Source organism: Eschrichtius robustus, chromosome 3 (genome assembly GCF_028021215.1).
Source record: "Eschrichtius robustus isolate mEscRob2 chromosome 3, mEscRob2.pri, whole genome shotgun sequence".
NCBI lineage: Eukaryota > Metazoa > Chordata > Mammalia > Artiodactyla > Eschrichtiidae > Eschrichtius > Eschrichtius robustus.
The window spans coordinates 30,244,708-30,253,866 of record NC_090826.1 but is presented as its reverse complement, the minus strand read 5'-3'; positions in this window follow the sequence as shown (position 1 = coordinate 30,253,866).

Below are 9,159 nucleotides of genomic sequence, written 5' to 3'. Positions count from 1 at the left end.
GATGTGACTCCTGCTGACCCTTTTAGGCTCATATCTTACTCCCTGCCTGGGCCCCCACCCCCCAGCATTAAATGCTCCAGCCTAATGACTAATCCCTAAATATGCCTCCCAAGCTTTTACCTCTGCACTGTATTTGCAATGTAGAGGTTTTGAAAAGGGACCTGGGAATCAGGCAGGTCTGGGTTCACATCCTAGCTTTGCAACCTATGCTGTTTCCCGCACCATGCAATCTCCTTGTCTTACAAAGACCAGACCAATGTGAGCTCCGTTTATGAACACAGAAGGATGCACTAAAAAGCTTGATGACCTCTTAAAATGGATGGTTTCATGGCTTGCCTTTCCCACAGGCTTTCCTAGTGATCTCAAGTTTATTAGATATTTACTCAGTATTGGTAACTTAACCTAGCAGACACAGAAACTGGCTGGGTGGTGGTGGGCTCTCAAGCTGAGAAGCCAGGTAGAGTCGGGGAATGGGACAAGTATCCAAAAGAAGCTGGCCAGGAGAGAGGGAGAAAACGCAAGAATGATGGTGAGAGAAAGGAGAGACCGAGCTGTGCTCTGATCCTTCATTCTGTGAGATGCCCTATATCTTTTTCATAATGTTCCCCCTCTCTTAATATGAGCTTTCTGTTTTTTACAAACCAAGTGGACCTCCCAGGTACCCTGCTTAAATACTGAGAACATCCTTTCCTGCCCTTTAAGACCTCAATGGGCCTCTGCCATTCAAGTGTGTATATAGGCCATTCTGCCAGGACCATGGCCAGAAGCTCTGCAGCTTTGTCCCAGCATTTAATGATACACATTCTGTTATTATTCATTACACTTCCTCTTTGATCTGGGGTTGGGCAGGCAATTTTTGAGCTCTAGCTCTCCTACTAGAGAACTCTCCTAGATGATAGTCTTGACCTTTAAATCCTGTATGTCCCAAATTTAGTTCTTAATCTCTCTCTTCCTCACGAGTCTCTCTCATCCAGCCACCTACCATCACCCTGCACTTCGGGGCTGTCACCACTGGCTTACTGGTCACCCTGGTGGGAAGCCTGGCTGTCAGCCTGACTCCTTATCTCAGCCCCCAACAGTGTATCCTTCCTCCATGGGTCTCTCCACCCTGCTGCCTCTCCACCGGCCTCCCCGCCTCCAGTTTCTCCCCCTTTTCTGTTGCTCTGCACACATTTGCTGTATTATGCTCAGCAAAATACTGCCTGGGGATCAGTTCAGGTAGCTAACATCTGTCAAGTACTCACTGTGGAGTTGTATGCGGTGTCAAGAACTTTATATTTTAATTCATTCTCCCAACAATCTCAAAAGGAGACTTTCATTTTCTCCATTTTCATAAATGAGAAATTCAGAGACGTTAAGTAACTTTCTGTTCTACCTCTCACTCTGTACAGTGTCGTGCTTTAAACTCAGGTCTGTCTGGCCCTCCTCTTTCTCGCTCACTGGACTGGGTCAAGTCACTCCCTGTTCAGAGAACTTTCGTATGTCTATTTCCCAGGCATAAAATTTAAAGTGTTTCCCTTGCTATTCAAGGCCCCCCCATGAGCTGTCCCCACCCTGGATCTCCAACTAAACTGGCCAGCTGGTTGCTCACATTTTCCTTTGTTCCTCTGAATTTTCATTTGGCTTTTCCACCTCACATAGAAAAGTTCTCCCTCTCATTCTAGCAGGCTTGGTCAGTGAAGTATGCCTGTTGTGGGTTTTCCCTGAGTACAAATATTAATAGCTCCCTTTTGCTCTGCAATAGGAGAAGGGGTTTCACACATTCAGAACATGCTTCTCGAAAGAGAGGGGCAAAGTATCGGGAATGAAGGGAAAGCAGGACATTCGTGATCATTGAACCCAATGACTATTATTGGCAATTATTACGATGTTGATATAATTTATGATCCAAGCTGAAGCACTTTTGAGAGTAAAAAGGGTATTATTCATACTTATACTGGGACAACAGGCAAAAACTGAGACTCCTAAGAAAAGAGGATGTGTGGCCATCCTGGTAATTACCCCCATTATGAACCCTGCTTTCCCAAGACAGGAATCAGAACTCACTTTCCCAACCCCTGTCCTAGCTACCGAGTAAGCATGTGACCTGGGATCCTGCAATCAGCTGCTTCTAAGAGAAGCAGTTCAGAAGAGAGGAAGGAGGCGCCATGGGGAAACCATGCTATTAGCAAGAGGTGGAGAGTGGTGGAGGGCCATCAAGGTTTCAGAGGCAGCAGTGACAGAGGTTCTGGGAATGGGATTCCATGCCTCAGGTCTACGAAGCAAGCTTCAGTGCCTGGGCCTTGAACACAGGGACCCTGTCCTCAAGTGGGCTAGGCAGGGTAGAAGACCAGCTCTCTGGTCTTCTCTGAAATTCTATGAACTGTCTAATAACTTCTGATACATTTATTTTCTTTCTAAAACCAATTAGAGTGGGATGAGGGTTCTGACTCATGCAACAGGGAAATGTGTAGGTTTTTGTTATTGTTGGTTTTTTTGATTTGAATGAGTGTGTGTCTGTGTGTGTGTCTGTGTGTGTGTCTGTGTGTGTTGGAAACAAAATTTCCAAAGCATAGAAGCTGGCAGCCTTAGGACTGTAGGCATTGGAGTTAAAAACACGTTTGTTCCCAGCCCTGGGCATCCTCTAGGGGCTTCTGCAGGTGCTCAGGCAGCTAAGCGGAGCATGGCTACCCTGAGACAAGGAGTCTGCTTTTACAGGAAGAGCAACTAACAGGGGCTCAGCAGAGCCTGTGGACTCATAAAACTCATCTTCCGTCTCTCTTTCCTGTCTTTGGCCTGCTCCTGCATCTTTTCTTAACTTGCTATTCTGAGAGCTTTCAGCCCATGGTGGGAGCTTCCTTGAGGGCAGGGTCTGTCCAGGGACCCTTGCCCAGCCCATGTATGGTGAATATTTTGTCCAGTGGTCTCCAACCCTAGATAGAGCTGACAGAGCCCTCCCCGTCTCAGTGACCCAGCGCAGCCAGCCCCAGCATCAGCTTAATTTGGTCCTTGCCACATCCTTCAAAACCCGATTCAGATTCCTCTTCCTGCTCCAAGCCTTCCTTGCTCACCCAGCTAGCTCAGTGTCACCACCCCCCGTCTGCTTCCACCCCTGCCCTCCATAATTCCCATCATCTGGACCACTTATTCAAAAATAAATCACACTGTTTTGTTTAGAATTAATTGTACAGCTATCTCTTCTTTTAAAATGATTATATTTGTCATGTGATTCTGTTTGGTTTCCCTGAGTAGATGGCGAATTCTTGGAGGGAAGAGATGATGATATATACTCCTAATTTCCTGTCCTTATTTTCCTTTATAACATTAACTGAGTGTCTTCCTTGTAGGAGATGTTTGAAAATATTTTTTGGGAAACAAAACCAATATGAAGTAGAAAAAGTGAAAAGGGAGAAGACTTTCTAAACTGTTTGCTTTGTTTCTCTCTACTTATTTTATTATTGGCTGTTTTTCAAGTACACAGAGGCCTGCTATTCACCTATCGTGTTCAGGCCGGTTTCTGCGTGGATATACATGGGGATGGCTCTTTCTCCTATGAAGTCACAAGTCACCCGTTCAGGAATGTGGCTGAAGAGGCTTTTCTGCTCTCCTCCACTGCTCCTGGGGAAAGCGCTCTTTGGAGCAAGCATGGGTCTTGGCGTGTTTTATGTGGCACATTCTGTATCAAAGACAGTGTGGTCTACAGCTTGAGAGCAGGGGCTCCAGAGCCAGGCCCTCTGTGTTTCATTCCCAGCTCTTCCACCTTTAGCTGTTACACTTTAGGCAAGTTATTTACTCTCTCTGTGCCTCAGTTTCCCCATGTGTAAAATGGTGATGATGATAGTATCTACCTCATAGGATTGTTTGAGGATGAAATTCGCTATGACATGTGAAATGTTCAGAAGGTAGTGATAAAAATGCAGCCATGATTATAACCGAAAAATGGTATTGTTGATAATACAGAGCAAGTGTCAAATAGAAAGATCACATAATAAGGCAAAAAGGTTTACAAAAGTCTCCAGCATGTGCACGTACCTATGCAAACCTCAGAAAGAAACAAGGAAACTGAAGCTTGGTGAGGGAGGCCATGGAGGTAAGTGCACTTTTCTGGCGACTGGAGACTCTGTACTGAATGACCTTCCAGCCCTGAGTGCCTGGCCCCTCCCATCGTGTAACAGCCAGATCCATATCCATCCTAAAACAAGTGGTTTTTCTGCTCCCAACTCACATTGGAGATCCCAGCAGAAAAGCAGCTCTATTTTTCCTTTGGGCAGTTCTTTGGTTTCTCATCCATCTTTCTGTGGCTCTCTTCTATGGATTCCACCCACCTCCTTCCTCCCTGCTTTTTCTTTCTTTTTACCAGAAGAGAACTCACTTCTGATTTCAGGTCCATAGCAGACATCGCTGGTGCCAATACATATCCAGTCCTCCTTTCCTCCCGAGCACACAGAAGACCACACTTCCTAGCTTCATTGTAGTTATGTGGAGACATGGAGCTGGTTCTGGGCAATGGGATGTGAGACATGGTGACAAAATGCAGAAGGGTATGTGTGAGATCTCTCCACGTGCTTTTCCCCTGCTTGCCTCAGTGACAAAGACCAGGCTACAGAGGGTGGCACCTTAGTCAGCCTGGATCCCTGAGTGACTGTGAGAAGCAGAGACCTCAGGCCAACCCACAATGAGCATGAGGTGTGAGCAAGTAACAAAACATTGTTCATGAAACTTCTGAGGCTTGGAGCTCAATTGGGGACTGCGGTGTAGCCTATGCTATTCTGACTATTACAAGGACTTTTAGATGACTCTCCTCTAGGGATTCACAGACAAAAACCTCCTACCTGCCCCTGGTCATGATAACTCTTTATGGTACCAGCAACATCTACTGTCTGCAACAGCAACCAAAGCCAAGACTCTCTGCTGGCTATTTCATGCCTACTGAACTAGGGATTGTATTTGCTCTGTCATTACCTTGCTCCCCTGCAATGCATTCTCCACCCAGCAGCCAAAGTGATCTTTTGAAAAAACACAAAATCAAGTCAGATCGTGTCACTCTCTTGCTTAAAGCCAGTCCATTCACCCTCCCCTCAAAACGTTATACTTAGAATCAATGTAGAGTCCTTGCTTAAAGATCTTACCCACTTCCTTGACCTTGTCTTCTACAGTCTTCCAGCCACGTTTGTTCTTATTTTTGAGTCTTCTCATCTGGCTGTTCCCTCTGCCTGGCTTGTTCTTCCCTCTTCTTATTCACCAGGTTTCAGCTTAAATGTCATCTCAGGGGGGTCTTCTCTGACCGTCGCGCTAAAGTGCCTTTTGCCTATACACTTCCTTCTCTGTTGTACCACTCTGATTAATGCCTTTATAACACTGATCACCATCTGAAAACTTCTTTGTTAATTACGTATTTACCTATTTCTTCTCTTTCCTCCCCACTAGAATATAAGCTCAAAGAGCTTTTACAGACCTTTTCTGTCTTGTTCACTATCATATCCCCAGTGGTTAGCATAGTACCTGATACATAGGGGAGGCTCCACAAATATTTCCTCAAGGAAGGGATGAATCAATGAACAAATCATCATCAGTATTACTGCTCACAAAGCCCCCTCCTCTGTGAAGCTACTTGCCTTTGAATTTGACCTCTTTGGTGGAATAGCTAGTTTCTTCTTTAGCCTTTCTGATCCGATGCTCCTTCAGAAGAGTTCAAGGTAACACTGCTTCCTATGAGCCGAAGAAAGTGCCAACAGAAGTGGGTGAAAAACCCCTCCCTTTTCTAGAGAGCAAAGCCCCTTCTTTATTGTAGCAGTCTCCTCTGGTGCGTTCCATCCCAGGATTTGGGGATTAGTCTGCTACTGTGGTGTAACCCAGGCTGTCCTGTCTGCTAGAAGGACTTTGGGGAGATTCCCCTCTCCCTGGATCAGGTTGTACCCTCTGTGCCATCAGGTGGTAGAAGAATAAACCACTCAAAGCTAGAACCATAGAATGTTAATGCCAGAAGGGAACTGAATGACTAGTAAGTTTTCCTTTTGCAGATGAAGAAACTGAGGTCGTGACAAGGGACAGAAATTGCCTAAGGCCTTTTGCTTATTGACTCACTCACTGGATCATTGCTGTAGTGGTTTCCCATTCTTGTGAACTACCCAGCATGTGGTGCTCCATTCCTAGGAATTCCCCTCCCACTGACTCTTGCTGGGAAACCGAGCCCATCCCCCACCCAAGAACATGAAAATGCCAAGTGCTCCCTTTCCCAGGCTCCCTTGCAGCTAGGATGTGGGCACATGACCCCGGCTCTGCCCATCAGACCACCAGCCTCAGTCCCTCAATCAGGAGTTAATAAAGAAGAGGGAGGGGGGTGTCTCAGCAAGTTCAAGTTCCCAGAGGATCCGGGGCACAATTCTTGCTGGAGAGGTTAGGATCCGTGGTTGGGGATGGTGGTGGTCTCAGCCACGGGGGTTTGCTCTCACGGAAGGTGGCAGTGGTGTCTTCACCAAACAAGTCCTACACTGTGGCTGACCATTGTTCTGCTGTGTGATCCTGAGCCCGGTTCTCTAGAAAGTGCTGTGATTTGCTGAGCTACCCAACAGCCCCATATAATACATTAATTTTCTCCTTAAATTTGGCATGTATGGTTTTGTTGCTTGCAACTAAGAATCCTGACTGATGTGTTTAGTCACCACTAATGCAGTCTATGCTTTTCGACACTTACTGTGTCAGGCATTATGCTAGGCACTAGGGAAACAGTGGTAAACAAGACAGATGAAGTGGCCCTCTGGAAGCTTCCACTGCAGACGGTTAGACAAATGGACAGGAAAAAATACATGAAATTGCAATACATACTCAATTGGAAGACATTCATGGTGATATGGGAGTATTAGCAATTTGACCTCGTCTAGCAGTGATGATCATAGAATACTTCCTGGAGGAGGTGACATTTAAGCTGAAGGATGAGTAAGGATTTTCTGGGCAAAGAAGGAGCAAAAAGACAGCTCCAGGGACAACTATGAGGGTCAGAGATAGGAGAGAGAGCACAGCCTTCAGAGGAACAGTGGGGCATCCATGGGAAGAGTGATACACGAGAAACGTCTAGGCCCTGATGGTGCAGGACATTGTTCCCCACTTCAAGGAGTTTGGGAATCATCTTAAGGGCAAAAGAAGCCACTGAAGGTTTTAAAACAGGCTGACGACCAAGCTGGAACTGGAACCCAGGTGTCCTTTCTCCCAGTCAGCTCCTTTCCCGGTACCAATTGCCTTCATTTTTTCAACAAAAATGGAATCTGGGTCCTGCAAGTCACAGCTGAAGCAATTCAACACAAAGGTGGTAAGTCACACATGTTTCACAATGGTCTCGGAGGAAATGTAATTTCTTTGCCTATTTTTCCCCATGACTGTAGGACCGTTTGTGCCTTCACAGTCCAAGGTGACACTGCCAGTGCCGAGAAAGTGCAGTGACATCGAGAGGAAGATTGAGGAGTACTGTGGCTGCTGAAGGATCGTCCAAGGAGATACCGTGAACAGCTGCCCTCCGTGCCTGCTCAGAGCTGGGGAGGGACACAGGCTGGGGGGACAAGACGGGGAGCCCAGACCCCTTTGGGGAGACAGGTGAAGCATCCCCAGTCTTGAGCCAGAGACTTGCCAGGGCCCCTTCCACAGAGTCAGCGCACATGGAGGGACGTGGGGCCCTGGGAAGGCAGGCTCTGGAGGGATAGTCACCATCTAAGGCTCTGACTCCTACACGGTAGCAAATTTGAGCTTAGTTCAGGGAATATGAATGTAAAGCAAAGGCTTTGGAGTTAATCTGAACTACATTCAAACTCCAGCACAGTCACTGCTTACTGTGTGATATCAGGTAAGTTACTTAACACCTGTGTTCCTCATTTTCCTCATCTGTAGAATGATGATTATAAATAATAATAACACTTCAAAGGGTTGCGCAGTTGAAATGAGGTAACTCTGTAAAGCTCTTCACTCTTGTGACCTGGGGGGTGGGGCCAGGCAATGAGAATCTAGGAACCCAGGAGAGTCTAGGTCAAAGGCATCAGCACCTTGGCTATGATCAAATCAACCTCTTTGCAACCGGCAACTGGCCCTACAGGGACTGGGATTGCAGGTGTCTGGTCTGCCCCAAGAGAGGGGACAGGAAAGAGCTCGGCGGGTCCCAGAGCTTCAGCTGGGAAGGACAGAGTTTGGGGAAGGCAGGCTCCTGGTCTAATCAGGGATACTGAGGTACAGATTGAGCAAATACGTGAGAGGTGAAGGAGGACTGCTCCACACATAAGGCGAGGAGCCCTCTAATCACAGCCACTCACTCATTCATTCACTCATTCAATCAGAACTCATTAATTGAGCTCCGGCCACCCGCCAGTGTCTGGGCTGACACTGAAGAGATGGTTGTGAACAAGAGACCATGGTTCATGCCCTCGGGAGCTTGCACTCTAGCAGAGAAGAGTAAATTTCAATTACATGAAGGGACAGCTGTGCCAAGGGAAGTATAAAATGCCACAGAACACGTGGCAGAGGAACCCAATGGGGCGTGGGGAGTCAGGGAAGCCTTCCTGGAGGAAGTGATGTTTTAGTTGAGAGCTGAAGGAGTAAAGTTTGCCTGAAGGGGAGGAGAGCATTGCAGGCAGAGAGCATAGCATGTGGGAAAGACGTGGGCAGAGAAAACATGCTTCTTTGGGAAAGGGACAGAAATCCAGGATTCCAGAGCTAGAGATGGGGGAGATAAAGCTTGAGGTGGCTGAACAGGAAGGCCAGGCAGGGCCCTGGGAGCCACGTTGAAGAGTTTGGACTTTACCTGCAGACAATGAGCGAGTTAAGAACTGATTTTAAATAGCAGGTGAGCAGCGCTAATGGGGACTCTCTAGAGTTGGGCAGTGAGCAACCAGCACAACTGTACGCAGTGGTCCTGAGTGACCCAATGGGGCAGAGGTTCTGAAGGTCCTTCCTGCCTGGGCCATAATGTGCTCTGGGTGTGGGCGTGCTTGGAAGGGCAGGGAGGGGCCCCTTGGACCCTCCCGAAGAGAAGCTGACAACCACACAAGGCAGAGAATGATCCTCACGTGCCCTTCCGAAGGAGAACGTGAAGGTTCCTCTCCTTGGGGCAGTGGCTGTGGAGCTGGAGGTGGGACAGGAGCCAGGAGAAATCAGCTTCCCTGGAGCCCCGCGTCCTTCGTACCATGGCACCAATGGAAG